The 22,046-nt window shown below is 40.3% G+C and overlaps 1 long non-coding RNA gene across 1 annotated transcript; it reads right to left on the bottom strand.

Annotated features, from left to right (window-relative positions):
* Nucleotides 1–229: 229 nt before the first annotated feature.
* Nucleotides 230–20,780, bottom strand: LOC116875681. The gene is made up of 3 exons (XR_004384244.1): nucleotides 20,710–20,780; nucleotides 18,889–18,962; nucleotides 230–294 (listed from the first exon to the last, which is right to left on the bottom strand). It is a non-coding gene; the product is annotated as an uncharacterized LOC116875681 (long non-coding RNA).
* Between the last annotated feature and the right edge of the window lie 1,266 nt (nucleotides 20,781–22,046).

Genomic DNA, 22,046 nt, shown 5'->3' on the forward strand with positions numbered 1-22,046 from the left:
AGCGTGCTCTATGGAACAAGACGGGAAACACACGCAGGTGGAGAATGGAGACAAGAGCAGAGAGGGACGTGAACGGAAAGAAGACGGAAATGAAAAGAAAGGTTAAGGGGGAGAGAAACTGCTGAGGTCGGCCTGACAAATGGCACGTGACCACTTACAGCTCCGTGAGGGAACCTGCTAGGTCAGGGCTTGGGCTGACTGAGTGTCCTGGGAATGTACCTGGCTTTGTCCCAAAGCTCTTCATGCGGTGACCCTGGCAGGGTCCTTCTCCACCTCAGCTTACCTGGCAACATTCTGGAAAGAAAAGAGAAAACCCATATTAGAGAAGCAGTATGGAAAGGGGTGTCCAGTAGGATATCGGGAAATGCTGGGTTTCCTCTCCTTTAACAGGAGGTCAGGCAGTGTCCCCTTCACATCTGTCCTCAGCAAAATAAAATGTGCCACTCAGTCCTGCCACTTGCAACAAAAAGAATACCATGGACAGGATTTGCAAAATGCTTTCTGGAAGCTTAAAGGTGTCTCATAATTTATTTTCAAGTGAATAACTCACTTGGAAGTGTACAAACTTCTATTTCCTAGGAAGCTAGGAAAACAACCAACCCCCTTGATTTTCTGAGGACCAGCAGTATAGCTTATGAAGGCAGAGGTCAGCAAAGCAAAGAGGGCTTGTCTGTTGTTTTCCCTCTCCCCCAAAAGTGCCAAGAACATCCCAGCAGGAGTCTGCAGACCTGTTTGTTTTCAACCAACAAAGGTGATGGTGCTTAAATGGAGGGGCCACATCTGAGCTCCACTGTGTGGCACTTTCTCGGCTTCCACTCTTGTTCCCTGCCCTCTAAGCCACACACCAATCAGTCCTCTGATTACTTACTGAACCCCATTTGTCAAACTTCACAGATACTTGAGAAGTGCCAAGATGGGGGGTCAGGGAGTCGTGCCTTCCTCCTGGTGACAGGAATCCGGTGGGCTGTCCCTGCCTTGGGTGAAGAAATCCCTAACTTGGGGAAACTGAGGATCCATTTAAGAGCTAACCTTGATGAAACACCTTCACTAGATGCCAACAGTGTTCTCAACACTGCATGTAAATCAGCTCTTTTAGCACAACTACTCTAAGTGGTTAGCCATTTTACAGATGAGGAAACGGACTCCTAGAGAGGACAAGTGGCTGAAAGCCTCACCACAGGTGAGTGGGGGGTGCCTGAGTGTGGACTGTGGCTCGAGCCACCGTCTGCCTGACTTCTCTCTCTCCTTTCTGAAGCTTGCTGATGTTTCTTTAAACTCAAAGCCTCAAATACTTAGTTAAAAATTGGTTTAATACATTTTATCATTGTCATCTTCTACTAAATTTGTACTTTTTCCCAAATGTTATCCTGTCTTGCCAGTATTTTACTTTTTTTTTTTTTTACTTTAAAAAAAAAAAAGGTTCACGCAGGATGCGATAGGATCTCCCTCTTTCCTACCACAGCCTATGCAGATAGACAACCCCAGAGACAGCCAGGACTAAAGGTTTGGGGAGGTGGTGTGCATGATTCTATGTATTTATCGTATAATATCTGTTATATTATACATTATTTATTTATAATTATAAATTATAATTATAATATATAAATTATATTATATAATATATTATATAATATATTTTATATAATATATAAATTATATTATATATTATTTATTTAAATACACACACAAACACACACGCATACACACCTTTTTAACGTAAAAGGATTACACCCAAGATACAGTTCTGCAACTTGTTATTTTCAGTAAACAAGAGGTCTCGAAGTACTTTTAACTCCTCTGTGTGTAGATATGTCATTCTTCCAAGAGAAGCGAATAATCAAATGTCACCTTATCGGTGGGCACCCCCCACTGTCCTATATAAAATAGCACCCACTCGCCTAGGTCATTCTCATCCCTTACTTGGCTTTGTTTTCTTCTTAGCTTTTATTAAGCCAAGACGTATATTGCTTTGTTTATTTTCTACCTCCCTCCACTGAGAGAACAGGACTCTGTGTTTTCACAGTTATATCCCCAAGCCATAGAGTAGTACTGCACCTAGGAAGCACTCAAGACATATTTTTTGAATGAATGGTATGAGATGACCCTTCAAAAAGACTTTATCAGATTACATAACCACAATAGTGTATGCATGTCCATTGATCCGCCTAATGTTGCATATTATACAACTTTTTAATTTTTGTTAATCCGAGTTTATTTTAATCCACATTCCCAGGAACTTCTTGAATAAATTACCTGTTCAAATCCTTTTTCCTTTAACAATCAGATTTGATGTCTTCTTATTTACATGGAAGAGCTCTTTATACACGTGGGCATTGATCTTTTGTATCTTATGTGCTGAAAGCATTTAGTCCTATTCTGTCCCTGTGTGTCCCTGGTTAGGCACAAAAGCTTTTGGCTGGCTCCCCAGGGAGCCCCGCTTCTAGGTGGAGACCAAAATTCTAAGGACTTGACACCACCACAAATTGGCTTGTTCTGGATAACCTGGACCTTCCAGAATCATTCAGTCGGTATCTACCATTCACTGAGTCCTACCCTGAATAAGGAAGGTTCCCCGGATTGTGCCTCCTCTAAGGCCTTGCACAGTTGAATTAGCTGCTGTCCATCTCTCATCAAGTCAAGATAAAATATTTAAGGAATATGGCTGGAGGACCTGCTGCCCATCCAGGCCTTTATCTATTCTATCCAGCCTAATTATCTGAGAGTTGAATTCTTGGCCTCTGCTCTCCTGGAGTTAAACTAGCTGACCTCCACTTATCCAGCTTGCTGATTAACAGATGTTCCCCTGTTCCCTCGGAAAATGCACCAAGGAAAGCTCACAACCAGCTGAATGCTAGCAGCTAGCAAATCCGGGCATTTCCATCTCTCTGGTTATTTGCTTGCTGGGCCTCAGTTGTGTTTTCTCTCAAAGCTATTTATACTAGTTACTTTCGTTATTATAACTTACAATTTGATTAAATATGATATAAAGTGATCAAAATGGGGGTGAAAAGAAATCAGTTGTTTCTGTGAAAATTTAGTTGATCGCTTTGGATACGCTCAGTAAATTAGGTGCTAAAAATTGCTGTCATGCTAGTTTATATGAGACAACTGTAAAGAATAGGGAAATTTCCAAAAATGCCAAGTTCAGAATTCAGACTGCATTGTAAAGAAAAATCCCTGACTTTACATCAAAAATAGCTAAATGATGGCACCTTTAGTTAGAATAAAATGAATATCATATGCATCTCTTTCTGATTCCCTGCTTTAATACCTTTCTCTAGTAGCTGACCCACTCAAAGTGCATGCTGCAGCCTCAGTGAAGCCTATTAGCAATGCAGGACGGCCAGCCCGCCCCAGCACCACTGATTCAGGATCCGCATTTTAATTAGTCCCTCCGGTGACTGTACTCACGCTGCGCTCTGAAAAGCCCCACCCTGCAGAGTGTTTTTCCTCTGCTTTTATAAGGACGTTAAAATAAATCCAAGGAGGTGAAGAATTTTCTACGCACAGCTTAGCCCATGTCAAAAATTTATTTTAGGGGCGCCTGGGTAGCTCAGTGGGTTAAAGCCTCTGCCTTCGGCTCAGGTCATGATCCCAGGGTCCTGGGATCGAGCCCTGCATCGGGCTCTCTGCTCCATGGGGAGCCTGCTTCCTCCCTTCTCTCTCTCTGCCTAGTTATGATCTGTCTGTCAAATAAATAAATAAAATCTTTAAAAAAATTATTTTAAATTTGATGCTAAGAAAAGCTTTTAGAGCTGGTAGTTTCTTCCCTGCAGACAGTAATAACTATAAAATCAAGCTTGCCTTCCTTTTCGCTTTGACCACAAGGAAGCTCATCCACAGAGCTTTTACTCTGCTAGGTCACCTATTCTCATGTCCTTTTTAAATTTATAGTTCTCCTAGCGTGGCAGTTTTTATTATGTTTTATTATTTCATTGTATATGTTCCTTGAAATTTATTTGCTTTATGCTTTCCCTAATATCATTTTTGGAGAAAGGGGGAAGATGGAGAGATAGACACTCCTAAGTCTAGCCCTGAGGAACTGAATTTAACCTGATCCTTACCTACCTTCCTGAACTCAGCTCCTGCTCCCCCACACCCCATACACGAACAGCATATCCTAACCCAACTATTCACCCCTTTCCGTTAGCCAGACATTAGCCTTTTTTCTTGAACTCTCTGATCTTCCACAGCTCAGCCCAGAATTTACACCTCTCTTTTTAATGGTTTTCCCTGGTCATCAGCAGAGATTTTTCCCCCTCTAAGCTCTAAAGAACACTCTGTAGTATCCCCCAATAGAAATTCACATTTAACCAAATATTGCATACATGGCTTGCAAGAGTACATTAAAGAGAGGGGACACACATCCTTTGGGTACTCTGAAGAGCCTACTGTGGTAAATGCTACCTTAATGAATGAAGAAATTCTATGTGTAAGATAATAAATAAAGTACATATGACAAGAATTTCATTTGGTTTAAATTTTTTTAAAAAATTGACAGAAGTAGCCATTCTGAAAGGTAAAATAACCCATTATTTTTACATTTTCTGGTTTACTCATCATCTGAAAAGTTTACTCAATATTTGTAAGATAACAAGTACAAATGATGTGAATTTTAAGTCAAGCCAAGTAGGTATTGAGATGGCCAGTAGAGTGAGTCAGATGTCCGAGTGACAGAAGAGATGTGGATGAGTGCTAGAAGGAATTTCCATTTTCCCCAAACCACACTGCTCACCTGGGGCTTCTGGAAACACTTCTAAAGACTTGAGAGCCTTTAGCCAAGCGTTTTAGGGCCAAAAGTTCCCCACAGACTGTCTTACAAGGATCTGCCAGGGAATAAGGTAACGTTAATTCTACACTGCAAGGCAGAGCAATGCAGCAGCAGACAGACAGCATGGCACCCAGCCATCCAAGAAAATGGGACATCTGTGTGTGAGCCAAAACATCCCACTGACCTTGAGCTGAAGGGATGAGCCTCTGGCAAGGACCATTAAAAGGCTCAGGCTCCCTAAGCAGAAAATGAATGGCCCAGACAAGTACAGGAGAGTGGCCCATGCCACGTTCACCAGTCTGGGACACAGCAGTAATTAATAAAGTCAACTTAATTAGGGGACACAGGGAATAATAAAGTTGATCAATTCTCTCTTCTATTGAGATCAGTATAGTACTGTCTGAGAGAAATGTAATTCAGGCTACAAAAGTAATTTTAAAATTTCCATTGGTTGTATTAAAAAGTGAAAAAGAAACAGGTGACACTAATTTTAATAATATGCTGAAAATAATAATAATAAGCTATATTTAACCTCATATACCTAAACTATTAGCATTTCAATATCTAATATGTAACATATTATGAGTAAGATATTACATCCATTTTACATAACAAGTCTTTGGGATCCACATCTTAATTTGGACTGGCCACATTTCAAGCACTCAATAGGCACCTATGGCCAGTGGTTACAATACTGGACAGTGCAACCTTTAGGTCCCAAAAATACAAAAGTGGTGAATTAAGCACCTCTAAACAATGGGAAAGGTCCCGGATTGCAGACCAAAGCTTCTGGCTTTTATTTCTACTCCTTGGCTTAACACTGAGCTCTAGGCACTGGAAAGGCCTTCTAACCTCGCTGAACCTCTCCTTATCTGGAAAATGTTGATGAATAATCCCTACCTTTCAAGTTTGCTGGGATGAATGTATGCAAAGTACCATAGTCCTTTGGTGTGCCATAGTCCCCCGGAGGACACTCAATAGTGACAACTGATAACATACCGAGAAGGACTGTAATGCTAACTGCAGTGAGAGGGAGAAACCCCCCTAAAGCAAGGTAGAGCCTCATATTTTTCCTGGTTTAAAAATCACAAGAAGAGGAGGAGTGTTTCATCCTAATTTTCCTTAATTTTAAAGTACATTATTCTAATAGATGGTATTCCTTTGATGAAAATACAAAGATTGGAGGAATCCATGTGTTGTTACATTATCATCTTCAAATCAAAGAGCCAAGACATTTTGAATGTGCCGCAGAACAATATTTGGAGAAATTGGAAAATAAATACCTTTCACCAAGACATGTTTTACCTCATACTATTACTCACCCAAAATGATTTCATGATCAAGAAATTTAAAAGACAGTGTCTAGGGGTGCCTGAGTGGCTCAATTGGTTGAGTGTCTCCCTTTTGCTCAGATCATGATCCCAGCATCCTGGGACTGAGTCCACATCAGGCTCCTTGCTCAGTGGGGAGCCTGCTTCTCTCTCTCCCTCTTTCTCTATCAAATAAATAAATAAAATCTTTAAAAAAATAAAAATAAAAATAAGTAAACAACAGTGTCTATTGTCAAGTGGTTAAATAAAATACCTGAAAGTGTTCAGTCTTCTTGAGACCCACGACACTGCTAAACTTAACATCTCATGTGCTTCATTGTCCTTTTGTCTTTGGTCCTTCATGGGTGTAATTGGGATCTTGGGAATTCAATGCACATTTTTACTTATTCAAAAGTAGTATTAGAAAATGTCTCAGAAGAAGGGGAAATGAGTTAGACATTCAGGAATTAGGAAGTTATTCTAGAAGTGAAGAGTTTTTTTTATGTCAATTTTAATAAAAAAAAAAAACAGATTGTCAAGAGACAAATTGCGAAAAGACAATTTCCTGGCCTTAAGCAAAAGTAGAAAAGAATCAATTTGGTAGGTAGAAGTGGAACTTGGACAATATAGGAATTCACTGTCCTCCAGAAAACTCTAAGGTCAAAATAATTACTAGAGAGCCTGGGGAAGAATATATGTTATGAAATGAAGACACAGGGTGCAGAAGGGCAATTTCTCAAATCACTGCCAGGGGAAAAAAGAAATAGTTTTCAAAGGACAAGCAGAGCAGGAAGGTAAGAATATGAAACTAGAGGGGAGATACCAGAATGTTTCCTGGAAGGCAAGAATAATTAGAAAATGGCAGTAGTTTCTCTCTTCCGAACAGAAACATAACTCCTGGAACGCATCTAGAAGAAGGTGGGTTAAAGACACTGCAGTCCTTGAAGAGGTCAGATGTGAACTTTGGCTGACTGCTTCCACCTAAGTAAATGAAAAAGAGGGGCTGATGGACACTGAAGGCAGAGGGAATAGAATGACATCCTGTGTGGTAAAGCAAAGAGCAATCTTGCTTATGAAGCTATTTGAGACAGAATTCTTATAGGCTGACATCGTTCACTAGTAATCGTTAGATACTCGTTGCATTCCTGTCTCCAGCTCTCCACACTTCACCTTGCTTTTTTCTTTCCTGTTGCCACTGACAACAATTCAAGCACCAGCTCTTGCTTCCTAAGAATGAGGAAATTCTACAGACCCAACATATCAAATGGTTAGATTAGAAGGTACTGCTGTGGCGGGGGGGTGGGGGGGGACACCTAGGGAAAAATTCCTTCCATTTAGCAAAATTCAAAATAGTATTTCTATAAGATTGATTATTTGCCACCTGTTTTGTCCTTTTTTTCTTTAGGAAGTTTTGAACGACACAAATTTTCCAGAGGACTTGTAAAAGTTGTTAGCCAGATCTGGAACTAGTTTCACCACATGACTTCTTGAGGCTAAAAGCAGTAAAGTGTGGCTCTTACAAAGGAACTCCTCTCTCCTCATGCTCTTTGGCACAGGCCACCATTTCATGCCTCTGCAGTCCCACAGGATGAAGCCAAGATAAACTCCCCATGCAATCTCACTCTGCCGTGTTTATAATCTAGACTCACTACAATGTTATGCGTTTCAAAATTGCCCAGGGTCTTTTTGGCAAGTTACTATCTGTCAGGACATCTGGAATCAGTAGAAGAAGACACCACCTAAATCAGTGGCTTTTAAACTTTTTTTTTTTTTACCTTGACCCATGGTACAAAATGATTTTTATATCTTGACCTTGCACACACATTTGTAAACTAGACAAAAATATTCACAAACTGAATCAAGAGAATCATGAAAAAATACTTTCTTACCCTGATATACCCTAAAATTTCAATCCCAGCTCTATTTCATTAAAAAATAAATAAAATGAAATTGTTGCTGCACACTATGTTGAACACTGCCCTTCAATGGGTCATATGCTTGTTTGAAAAACACTGGCCCAGAAGCTGTGACTGCGCTTCCCAAGTTGCAAGGCCTTCCACAATCTCATCCCATTTCCCTGTTTTATATGAGTTCCCACTCTCCTAACACAGCTTTAAAAATAATATGATGGTTTCCTTTTATTGGGCACCTACATTGTGACAGTTTCTGTAGAGACAATACATATAGTATCTCTAATACTCATTACCCTGGGATGAAAGCATGATTTCCTCTCAAATAACAAATGAAGAAACTGAGGCTTAGGGAATTTGATCAAGTGAGTGACTGAGCTAGAACTTGAACTAAACTGGGTATAATTCCAGAAGCCCTTCTCTTTTCACAGGAACACAGTGGCCTGTGTGTCTCCCTACAGTCCCTCTGCTCATTTTGCCTGGAACCCACCATGTTCATGCTGTTTCTTTACCTGGAAAACCCTTCCAGCTTCTGCCTCTGGGATTTCACAACTGTCTAGTCACATTTCTGGACCTACCTCAAAATCTGCATTTTCTAAGAAACCACCCAGATGACATTGGCCCATGTTTTACTACCTTCTAATTCTGGTAGATAGTAAATCTCAGAGGTTATAACTCAAGCACAGGAACCAGACTGCCAGTTTTGAATGCTAATTCAGTCACATAGAGCCTGGTGATGGTATTAACCATCTGTGTCTCCATTTTGTCCTCTGCAAATGGGGAGAATTACTGCTGCTACCCTTTAGGGTTTTTGTCAAGATAAATGAGTTAACAGTTAACAGACACAGAGTGATTTTTATAGAAGCTGGTGGACAGTAGGTTTTTAATAAATATTATCATTACTCAGTTGCACCACCCTTATTTATGTATTCAACATGTATGTGTCTTACTTCTCTGACTAAAATGTAAGCTCTTCCTGGGCAGGACTGGACCACATTTCTATGTATAGTTATATTCCAGAGTTACATAATCTCTGGCATGCCATATGTGTTTAATAAGCCAGAATTAAGCATTTCAAAACTGACCAATGCCAGATGAAGAAATTTTTTTTAGCCAAGGAATAGCCAGTGAGGACCTGATAGCCTTCATATTTCTGAAGGTAAATATTGATGACATTTGGTGATTTTTTTTTTTTTTTTTTGAGAAACTCACCAGGACGGTTTTGAAGGTCCCCACGTAGAACAGCTCTTGGGGAGATCTTTGGTGCAGATCCACTGTATCCCGTTCAATGACTAAGCAGACATAGATTTCATAGATTATGTACTGAGACTGGGAGATGCAAAAATTTACATCTTTTTATTTTTCCCAAGCTGATGTTATTTTAGCTCTTGAACTTTTATTTCCATTTCATTAAGTTGACTTTGTCTCTTCAGAGTAAAAGCTGTCATTCTAACTGTGATTCCTACCCCCTCACTTCACTTTCTCTCCTTCTTGACCAGGGTAGTCTAAGTTCCTAAGCCCAACTGGGGCAAGGACGGAGTGAGACATAGGACAATAATTTCTGGAGGTTTTTGCCACCTCCAGGCCTTAATGAGCCTGCAAACATGGCACCAAAAGGTCAATGTGTCATATGGGCCTCTGCAGAAAATAGAACATTTTAAATTCTCTCAATACAACCAGTTTCTTTGCCCATGGTTTTCTTTTTTAACCTCACCCAATGTGACCCATTCTGCAAACACCTGCCCTTCATAACAAGCACTTTGCTGTAAGGAAGTGACAGTTACAGCAAAGGCACAGACCTCCAGCCTGGCTGACTTTAGCTACTAGTCATAATGGAAACACTTTTTTTTTTTCCCTCACAGAAGTGCAAAACAGCAAACACAGAAAGAGTCACAAAGAGATAGCCCACAGGAAAAAGCATTAGGAACATCAAAAGAAAATCACATATCTTACTATATTTATTATTTTTTCCAAGAAGTAACAGTGTGAGATTCCTTAGATATCTGCCTGTAGGGAAAACATTTCTGTTCCACTAACAAAGCCTTTATTGATTTTGATGGAACCAAAACACTGCCCCCCTCTTCTAGAATTTCACTTGTTAAATGCTGGTCCTCAGAATGTGGTTCTGCAGTCTTGCTCCCATATTTGTTGGCCTGGTTCAAGGAAGATTGGTTCAAGGAAATATGGATAGAAATGACAGCTCCTTGGGAAGCAGCATATTTTTTTTTCTAGAAAGCTACTTGGATAAGTTTCAGCTGAAGGATAAATCATCCTCAAACTCTACCTGCTCTATTGATGGCTCACGGAAAGCTCTAAAAGAGACTGGACACTCACTGGTTGCTCAGAATTCTTGGAGTTATAACCTTGTCTGACTGATTGTCTGATTTCACTCCAGAATCTTTCAGTGTGTTATATTGCATGTGCTTCTATTGGTGCAAATAGAAATATATAAATCAGGGTACAGTCAGCCAGGTCTGAGGATTTTATAGCATCCTTCAAAATACTGGTAGCAGACTAAGATTGTAAAATCATATTCTTGGCTTCAACCCAAAGCAGTAGGTACTGGGGTGATCAGGATAGTGCTAAATATGAATTTGGAGAAATTTCTTTTAGGAACCACATACCCACTTTAGTTTGTGTTCTGAGACTGGTTCTCCCAGGCTTCTTGGGACATCTCTGAAGACCAGATCTGCTACCACAGCCACAAGCTCAAGTAGCCAATCAGTTTGGCTTATTGCAAACCCAGTTTAAGGGTCCAATGCGGCTTATGACAAAGACAGATGTTAAGTACTACATGTTGGTATTACTTACAAAAATTAGTTATGTTTGTTAAGAAATCATAAATAACAAATTTCACTAAATAAACAATTATTCGGTGATAATAAGACAGAACCAAAGAAAACAAAACAGAGTAAAATCTTTCTGATGTACCAACTTTATTCTGATGTCTCTTTCTCACAATCTCCATGTAATTATTTTAAAAGTAAATCCTATTTCCAATAATAAATTAATGTCATCTTTCCTCTACCGTGCTGAAAGTTCTAAAATGAGATCGACCTGCAAGTCAGTTTGCTAGTGAGTTTTTAGGGTTTCTAAATAATCTGCCTCTTCCTTCTAGATATAAGTACCTCCTCCTGCAGTAAATTTTTTTCAGCAAAATCATACTTTTGAGATTCTTCTTTTCAAAGCAGAGCTCTCCCTGTGAACTTCCCTTTCCAGGAATTCTACCCAGGGATGAACGAGTGTCTACTCTAAGCCTATTGAAAACTATTCTTAACTTTTACATACCAGAGGCTTATTTTCATGAAATAAGCATCATTGGATATAGAGTTAGAATACATTATGAGGAAAGAACTTCAGAAGGTCTACACTGGACCTATTCACTCACACTTTGGAGCAGGGGGCTGGCCGGGGGGGGAAGAAAGGACCTAATTCAGGGAGTTGATGAAATCTGGGTAGCCAGAGGCTATAGTCCTGTGCTCATGGAAAGTGAGGAAGAAGGAGAACTAGGTGTCCTTTTCCATCTCACTGGGTGTGGTGGGATATTGTCTGTCCTAGAACCCTGACCTAAGCTGTTTAGCTCCTTGTGAGAGGTCACAATAGATGAGAAGAAAGAGAGAAGGACAGTGATGAGACATTCCAAAGACTCAGAGACTACACTTAAGTCAAAACCTAGGTACTCCCCAAAATGGCTCCATGGCCCAGAGATTGTGGGTCAGGTTCAACCTGCATGAACAACAGCATGTTGTCATAATGAAAAGATGATGTCATGTTACTCCCTGGTGTCCAACTCTCCAGTGGCTCCCTTTGTTCTCATGATGAATCACCAAAATGTTCCAAGTCCTATTAAACCTGCAGATTTGGCCTTGTCATAGCTCACAGGCTCCCTCTCAGGCAACCTCCCTCTCCATCTTTGTGCTGAAGCCGCAGTCACTTTTCTGATATTCCCACTCAGTTCCTACTCCTCTCAGGACCTCCTCTGTCTAAAATGCCTATTCCCCCCCCCCAGCCCCACCAACTCCAATATCATTTGTGTCATTTTTTCCTGGAAGCCACCTGATCTTTCATCACCCTACACCTTCTCCTTAGGCACTTGATATATTTGCTATTAAGTTATAATTTGTCTGTTATTATATGTTCATTTATGGAGATGCTCTTAAGATGTTTTCCAGAAAACCAGTCTGCAGATATGTTTTATATTTTTTGATGGTAAACTATCCTCACATTTCTGGCATATCATCCCCTTAGTAATTAGGTAATATTTAGGTAATGCGTTTGTATTTCCCTTAGAATATCTGCATCACTGCTCAAAAGTAAAATTGCATGTTATTATCTTGAAAAAAAAATTATAATTTGTCTAACAGCTGTCTTCTGCATTAGACTAGAAAACAGATGAATGCAGGAAGTAGATCTGCCCTGAATTCTTAGCATCTTAAGACAATGCCTGAGTCCCAGAGGGCACTCGGTAAACCTTTGCTGAGTGAACACCTGAGAATGAATGAAGTTGTGTAGGAGGACATGGGAACACTTAAGTCAGTAACATGGTGCATTTCTAGCATTCTGTAAAACCCCCACATTAATGTTTCCTAAATACCCGCTGTAGAGAGATGTTATAAATTACAAACAAAATAGATCTCTTAACTTATAGAATAATTTTAGTCTATCTTCGAAGCCAGAATGTAACACTTCCATTAACAATCATGGAAGGCAAAGAGAAAAAATATGTAGAAAGATTCAAATTCCCACAATTCATGTGCTATGCCTTTCCACCATTTAATTCAGTGGATTAGTGGATTAAGTCAATTTTAGCTTAGTAGATTTTTAAAATTTAGAATTTCATGTGTGCTATTTCCTGCTTTGTTAGTATAGGCAGTACTCATGGCTGAAATGGAACAGAAAAAACTGTCTGGGCCAGAATTCATCATGACCAAGGGACAGGACTGGAACAGGTGTCAGAGTGATCAGAGATAACTACCAAAGTAGATACAACTGATCCTGATTCTTTACCCTACGTGTAGTTGAGTTTCATCAAGAACAGCACTTCTCAAACTTTCATGTGCATTAGAAAGGGAATCTGGTTAAACGGCAGATTCTGATTCAGTCATTGAGGAGTGAGGCCCAAGATTCTGTATTTCTAACAAGCTCCCAGGTAATGTCTATCCGGTTAGCTCAAGGATTACGGTTTAAGCAGCAAGCAAGGGGCTAGAACAGACAGGACCGGTCACAGGTAGGCACAGGTCAGATGGCACCATCACACTCTGACGCAAATGTGAAGTGAGGATTCTCCTCACTGAAAGGTAGTGTCAGAAAGTGCCAAATATAACATATTTTAGAAGCTAGCTAGGCCACTTGGAACGGTGAAGAGCAAAGACCATCTGTAACCAGCAGAGGGAAGCAGAGGGCAGGGTAAGTGGCACAGGACTCCCCAACAAGCCAAACACCCCCGAGGGCAATTCCACTAATGCTCAGAGACTAGGTGAGAGGGCACCCAAAGAGTCCGCAGTGTGGAGAGAGGTTCACATGGATCAGAATAAATGCACAGGACAGAGCACTTTGTAGCAATGGAAGCAACACCCATCACTGAGTCAGGAGACCCAGGATTCAATTCCGACAGAAGCTGAAACCCTTTGGGGCAGTCACTCACCATCAGCTGGATTCCTTCTTCAGTAAAACAGGAAGGAGTGTGAAGCATGGTCCCTAATGGACATTTCCATCCTTCACATTCTGTGATGAGTGCTTCTTATTCAGACTTTGAGGAAAATGGAAGGGTCCCTATCCTATAGGCAAAGGATGGAAGTCTGAGGGAGGACAAAGCCTGTGAAGAAATGGCTGGTCCACCAGGAGGCAAGTCCCAAAGGGCACATGGACAGCCAGTGATTGGTTTGGCCTAAAGGCCGGGGCTTTGCTGAGGCTGTGGGGTTTTTATTGTCAGTTTTAGATTTTTGTTGTTGCTGTTTTTTTCTTTTTTTAATCAAAGATTATGTGTAAATTGGTTTTAAAAAGCCAAAGAAGAGGCATCTGGGTGGCTGAGTCAGTGAAGCCTCGAACTCTTGGTTTCTGCTCAGGTCATGATCTCAGCGTGGTGAGATCGAACCCCACATGCACTCTGTGCTCAGCGCAAGTTGGCTTGAGATTCTCTCCCTCTCCCTCTGGTCTTCCCTCTGCTCACACTCACTTGCTCACTTGTGCTCATGCTCTCTCTCTCTCTCTCAAATAAATAAATAAAATCTTTTTTTAAAAAGCCAAATAGGACAAAAAGGCTTATAACCAATAGTCTCTTGTCCACATTATCCTCCTCATCCTTTTCCCCAGAAGCAATGTCTTTTAATTATTTTACTGTTTCTTCTCCATATTTCCAAATAATAGGTACAATATAATCCTTTTACTTGACTCAGTAGCTTTTGACTTTTTCCTATGGTGGATTAGGATATTAATTCAATCATACCATCTCTTCCCTTCCATTATTCTCCAAATATAGTATATCTTACTTTTTTAGATTATATCTATGTTCACTGTTTCCATTATTATGTCTATATATTATTTAAGTAACCTACTGTGTCAAGTAAAATACTGTGATTATACTTAATATTTTGTGCAACTATCTGTTTTTTCTGGAATAATTGTCTTTTTTTTTTTTTTTTTTAATTTGCTTCGTTTCCTTTGACCAGCTGACTAAATTTCCCACACTCTCCAACAGCTCTGTAAAATGTCTCTTTCAAAGACAGTTTTCCACATTGGGGAACTGTCAGATTATTCTCAGATTCATCTTTTTTGTGTTGGATCCTGTTTGTGAATTCCATCCTTCCTCTTGGTTTTTTTTCCTATTTTAGTGGAGCATATCCTCTGGTAACATCCACCAATCTTTGTTTCTATGCCAGAGTGCCTCTCTGGGCATTGTGGTTGCCTAAGGCACATTCTCCAGTGGCTTTCTCAGGAAGAACTCACAAGGCCAATGCCTTTTAAATTATGGTCATGACAGCAGGTCTCAGCTCTTCTATTTGAAGATAAGTTTAGCTGGAATAAAAACTCCTTAGCTTACATTTTCCTTCCTTGAATATCTTTATTATTTTCTTCCATTGTTTACTGGCATCATACATTGTTCTTGAACAGTCTGATGGAAACTGATTTCCTTTCCTAACACATGAATTATCTTCTAGCCCAGACACGCAAAGGATTTTCTTTCCTTCATTCTTTCAAATTCAGTATGTTTATTAGACTATATATCAGTGGTCACCTGTTTTGGGTCAGTTTTCCCAAATATTTTCCCTTTTAATCTGAGGCTTGAAATCATCTTTTACTTCAAGAAAGTTTTCTTGAATTACCAATTTTAGTTTTTGTTGTATCCATTTACTTGGTTTCCTTTTTTGAGGATTCCTATCATTTGTATATTAGGTCTTCTTTACTTATCCTTTTATCTGTCCCTTGCTCCCAAATCCTCTCTCTTCATTTCTGATTGATCCATATTTTTTTTCCTTTTCCTTATTCTGTTTCTCTAGAACAGTATCCATTGTGTTTGTCTTTTGTTTTCCTCCTAATTTTGTCATTTCTGAAATTTTTCTTTGATTTTTACTTCTTTTGTAAGTTATGCTATTTCTCATTTAATGTTCCTTTTCTCCAATTATCTCACTCATGGGTTTTTCTTATTCTGATTGCTGTTATTCTCTCATAATTTCTATCAATTTTCTTTATCTTGTTTTAAAATATTGGTTTATAATTGTCATCTGCTCTGTGGGTATATATATTTCATTGAATGAGGACATTATTCTACTTCTTAGTCTCCTTTTTAAAATAACTTTGTATTATTTCACTCACAACATTTTTCTGGTGCTCATTTGTCAAACAGATGAATTTTACTGAACTTTTAGGAAGCAGGGATGAGTTGGTAGCTTTTGTAGTTTCATAGCCTTAGAGTTCCTTCTTCGCTGTTTTAGAAGCGATAAGTGCACTGCCTTGAGCTTTCTGATATGTGCCTCCTCTGTGCCCCTCTTCCATTTCCAGAAAAATTTCTTGGTCCTTTGTGATTATTCTTTCTATTCTCAATTTGGATTCTACTCTCGTTAGTTTCTCCTCAATCCAAAACTTTGCCTCTTAATGGAGCTTTGGGTTTTCAGTTTCTAGACTTGGTAGAACCCAGACTACACTAAATGCTTTCCTGTTAATTACAGCCTTCAGCTCAAGTCACAGATGGAGCTCAGACTCTGCTACGGGAAGTCTAAACACTACTCTTTTCACCACGCCTCCCTGTAAGTCAGAACGGCATGGTGCTGGTTCCACTCTGTATCCTGTTCCACTCCCGGGGTTTCTTAACTATATGTCACTTTTAAAGGGGAAGTCTGAAAGGGAAAGTAACAAAAGCGTAATTTATGAATCTCCACATAAAACCTGAGAGAGCAACTATTACCCTTGAGTTTTAGGTTCTTACCAGTATTATTTCCAAAATGCAGCAACTCATTGGACCCACTGTTTTTGGATTTCTATACTAGTTGTTCTACCTGAGTACTTGAGTTTGAGGGGGCTCTGTGATCTTGGGCTTCTATAATCCACTATTTAACCATTTGTAAATAGTATAAATAACAATAGCCACAGAGTTATTGAAATGATAAGATGAGGTGATGTGGAATTTGAAGAGATGAAATTGCCTGTGATTTAACCTGATATGTAAAAATTTATAAACTGTAAAATGATGCAGCATTGCTAGCTATTTCAAAATAGATTTATGAAATATGTGAAAACCTATGGTTTTAACTGCACTGTTTTCACCTTATATGCTACGTATTTCTGTCTTTTCCCACCAGAATATAAGCTTCATAAGAGCAAAGATTTTTTCAAATTTTGTTTGCTACCTAATACAGTGCCTGGTACACCGTAAGCACTCAATAAATACGAAAATGGCTGGTATCCAAGGTCTATAAAGAACTTCTCAAACTCAACAACCAAAAAACAAGTAATCCAGTCAATAAAGGGGCAGAAGACATGAAGAGACACTTTTCCAAAGAAGACATTCAAATGGCTAACAGACACGTGAAAAAATGCTCAGCATCACTAGGCATCGGGGAAATACAAATCAAAACCACAATCAGATACCACCTTAACACCAGTTAGAATGGCAAAAATTAACAAGACAGTAAACAACAAATGTTGGCAAGGATGTGGAGAAAGGGGAACCCTCTTACACTGGTGGTGGGAATGCAAACTGGTGCAGCCACTCTGGAAAATAGTATGGAGGTTCCTCAAGAAGTTAAAAATAGAGCTACCCTATGACCCAGCAATTGCACTACAGGTGTTTATCCCAAAGATATAGATGTAGTGATAAGAAGGGGCACATGCACCCCAATGTTCATAGCAACAATGTCCACAACAGCCAAACTGGAAGGAGCCAAGATGCCCTTCAACAGATGAATGGATAAAGACGTGGATCATGACTTCAATGGAATATTACTCAGCCATCAGAAAGGATGAATACCCACCATTTGCAACCACATGGATGGGAACTGGAGGGGATTATGCCAAGTGAAATAAGTCAAGCAGAGAAAGACAATTATCATATGGTTTCACTCATATATGGAACATAAGGAATAGCATGGAGGACCACAAGGGAAGGGAGGGAAAACTGAATGGGAAGAAATCAGAGAAGGAGACAAACCATAAGAGACTCTGGACTTTGGGAACTGTACTGAGGGTTACAAAAGGGAGGGGGTGCAGGGATGGGTAACCGAGTGATGGGCATTAAGGAGGGCACGTGTTTTGATGAGCACTGGCTGTTACATGCAACTAATGAATCGCTGAACACTGCATCAAAAACTAATGATGTACTATATGTTGGTTAATTTAACATAATAAAAAAGGAATCAAATAAATAAATACTTGATGAACAAACTAATCATTTGTGCTAACTTTGCCTTAAAGCCTATCATGCAGGAGATAAAACAAATGGGCAAAAAGTCTTCTTTTTCTTATTCTTCAGCTGTTGTTGAATTAGGACTGTGTAACATGCTCTGCCAACCCATTTCCTTCACCATTTTAGTTTGCTTTGCATTCTTGCCTAAAAATAACACCCCCCCAACCCCTCCCACACCCACCACACACCACCCCCTCCCCACACTGTAGCATAGGGACTCCACGACACCCAGAGTGCCAGAAACAGCTGCTGCTGAAAACGTGGCAGCATTGGCTTCATGCCTCCATCCTCTGGTCCAAGACATAAAAAATTGGAAACAATGTGGAGAATAGCTGGGCAGAGAACAAGGAAGAGCATTGTCCTTCTCTCACTGATGTTTGGAGAAGTCAGGCAGTCTGTTTTTAAGTAAATAGACTTGCTCTGATGGAGCAATCTGTCGAAATAAGCTGGGCTGCTTAGAGGGGATGGGAAGTTGCAGCACCGCTTCCCTCTCCCCTGGGAGCTATTTATTTGCAAGGGATGACAAATGAGAGCAAGGCAGAAGCCTGCGGTAATGACACTCAAAGCGAGAAAAATAATGGCATAATGGCATGTGGCTTAGGATGGGCTCATCCTAACTCAGATGTATAGATGGGTTTTGTGTGTTTAAAGAGCTAGCCCTTCCATTTGCATCTCAAATGCTCCAGAGAAGGAGCAGACAAATGCAGAACCATCACCAGGTGGTTTCTAGTCAGTGGGTTTTGCAAGGAGGGAGAGGGGGCACAATGAGCAGATTAATGGTGAGAAGCTAAGTCTCTGCAGGTTGTCTCCCTCTTTACTAATGGAGGGGGGACAAACCAGAAGTTTGCTTTGTCACCACACAGTACTTGACAAAGGAGTACCATATTTACATCCAGAGTTATATGCAGCAGGGGGTGGGGTGCAGGGGGACGTGGAGGGGGACAATTACCAAATGCTCACATGAAAACTCATATTTTGGACTTTACCCACAATACTCACTGCTGGTGAAACAACACAGTGAAAGGGCCAGGTGTAGGTTAACTCTTTTAGTTTGTGCCAGAACCTTGAATTCTCTGGAAAGAAGAAAAGGATTTAATGTAAACTACAAATGCTTTAATCAAGTGGCTTTCTTCGCATACCATGAAAGCATTTTGAAACATTCAAATAAAAAAAAAAATTCCCTTATTTTCTGAAAATATAACCTCTTAAAACACCAAGGACGCTGCCAGACCAAGTCCCATCAAGTAACAAGGCACAATAAGAAGCTTAAAAGGGGTAAGGATTAAGTTACATTTGTATGAATAAGCTCTTTTTTTGTTGTTCAGGTCTCAATCCTTAAATGATCCTATCTCGTGCGTGGAAGGTGTCTCCTCATTAAATTATACATTTAAATCCTCAGTGTGGGTCTCAGACCCAGAAAGTCCCCAGGGCTCACCAACCTTTGGAGACAAATACCTACATCAATGACTATAATTCAGAGTTTGCTGGCCCATTGTCCCCACTGGCAGGATCCTCCCCTCACCCCAACCAGGTGTTACTGAGATGCCCAGGACCCGTGTCACATGTGCAGAGGAGAAGCCTGCACATGCTGCCCGCCCATGAGCACAGAGACAGCCCCACAGTAGGCACCCTCTGTGGGGGCGCCCTTCTTGCCCCGGTGGTGTCCTCAGGTTCTCAAATCCGCAAAGCACACCACTGCCTAAAGATGCCCATCAGCTTCAGGCCTCACTGGTCAATGCCATGCTGGTTCCACAACAAAAAACTGAGAGGGCCTCTCAGTCCAGTGCCGTGTCCCACTTTGTTCCTTGGGCCTTGAAACAGCCTGATGGAGGCCCCACATTTCATAAAAATTTTTCATGAAGACATCTTCGCCCGCTTCTGCCTTCTGCTTCTCTCTCTACCTGTCTCAGATTCAGACCAAGACCCCAGGAATGGATAAACACCACTCTTCCATCACTCGAAGGGGCCCACATGTCCTCCTTCCCAGAAATATTGAAGTACCCATGTAAACTAATTCCCTGAGGACTTCCCTCCCATTTTACAAACTTGCCAAGATCTATTTGAACCTTAACATCCTGCTTTACCTTGTCTCTCACACATAGGGACCAGGTCCTGGAAATTTTTGCTTTATAAATCTTCACCCCAATGTTTCCTTCCCTTTCCTTCTCCTCTGCCTCCATCTTCATTCAAGCTCCTCTCTCTCTCTCTCTCTCTCTCTCTCTGCTCCTGGCTTACCTCAGAAGTTTGCTAACTGGAATCACTGCTCTGCTAATTCAGCCTAAAAGCTGCTCCTAAAACAATAATCCTTAGATGCCGCCTTAAACACATAAACTTTTTGCTGTAGTTTGACTTTCAATTGGCCATACAAATCAGGTACGTTACAGTGGAGAGAATGCTAGCCTTGGAATCAATCACCGTGTGTACAAATCTTCTGTGCTTGAATAATTTCCATAACTTTAATTGCTTAAAATTTAAATTTCATCATCTGTAAAGTGTGATATTAATATGTGTTTCATAGGTCTATTGTAAAAAAAAGTTAAATCACGAATACGAAGTTTTAAAAAAATGTGAACTACAAATGTAAATAATGTTATAAAAATTCAAGTGCTTCCCTTAGAACTGAAGTCCTCCATAAGCTGGCAACCACCCACTTTCCAACCTTTTCTCCAATTACTACCATTTCCAACCCTCCTGCCTGGACTCCTTTCTCTGTTTCTCATCCTTCAAATGTTTCTTTCACTTCCAGATAACACTAGTTGCTACAACAGATAAACCAAAATGTCATTGCCTTAAGATGAGAACAGTTTATTGCTTGCTCACTTAAAATCCAACACAGGTATTCCCACTTGGCATGTGGGTCTCCTCCAAGTGATCTTCAGGATCCTTCTCTCTATGGCCCCACCATCTTTAACATGTGGTTTCCAGGGTCACTTCAAAAGGAAAGAAAACATGGAGAATCGCACATGAGAGGTTCTTCTGGGTCAGGCCTGGAAGGGGCTCAGGTTAGAGTTGAGTCACAGAACGGCATCAAATGTGGGGCAGTGGCATGTCCAATAAGAAGAAGACACAGATTTGGAATACAGCCAGCAACTCTGTGCCACTAACTCAGATACACAAGTAGAGAATAGTTGCCAGAATGTGTTCCCCAAATATACCCTCCAATGACCAGTTTAGACCTCACTTCATTCATGAAATCCTTTTAGAGAAACCTAGCAGATCTCATTCTCCAAACTCAAACTCCTGACACATATTGATTATATTATCCTTTGACTGATTAGCCTCCTTTTTGTTAAATCACAAAGACATTTATCAGATCTCTTTCTTCTCAAACTCTCTGTAACATTTAAATCTGACTCTGACAGATTTAATGAATCTGTCGGAATCAAGGAATGTTGATGAGACACCTCCCCACATTGATGTCCATAATTTTGGCCCTTCTCCTGACCCCAGGGAGCTCTATGGCTGGCTCAGTTCTTTCTTCCATTGCATAACTGTGAGAGTCTCCCAAAGCAGCATTCTTCTGGCGAAAGAGGCTGGGAGGATGTGGTCTGGCCTCAGACCTCACCTCTGGTTGGAAAGAAGCTGACCCCTGCCCAGAGATCTTCCAAAGTATCTAAAACCTCTTCAGCTGTTGAGTTGCATGATGTTAACAACACAGACATAAAACATAATAGCATTTATACTTGTCAGCCAATGATCCACAGTAAGAAGTTGGTAATATTGACTATAGAAATAGTAGTAATTAAACATTTAAGGAAGTAAGGTGGGGAAGAATAGAAGATGTAAAAAATGTTTCTGTCTACTTTTTATAGTGTTCATTGGTCAGACAGTGAAGTTTATATAATGTTTTCTCCCTATCGATGGCAACATGTGTACTATCCACCCTTGTCTGTTCTTCATTGGTTTGGGGAACAAATGAGACTCTATTAGGTGAAGATAAGAGTATGATTTAGAGATGGAAAAAAATTAAGGAATTCATCAGTAATTGCTTACAGAACTTTGAAATATGAGAAAAAAAATTACCAGAATTCCAAAAACCCACCTGCAATTGTAAAATAGCCTCCAACTCCCTATCCTCTCCTTCACCCGGGAGTGAACTCAGATGCCCAGAGCTCCCGGGACCATTTGGAATTCCCTACTGTGAAATCTCTAGAGCA

The sequence above is a fragment of the Lontra canadensis genome, unplaced genomic scaffold (assembly GCF_010015895.1).
Source record: "Lontra canadensis isolate GAN:19392208 unplaced genomic scaffold, GSC_riverotter_1.0 scaffold42, whole genome shotgun sequence".
Classification (NCBI taxonomy): Eukaryota; Metazoa; Chordata; class Mammalia; order Carnivora; family Mustelidae; genus Lontra; species Lontra canadensis.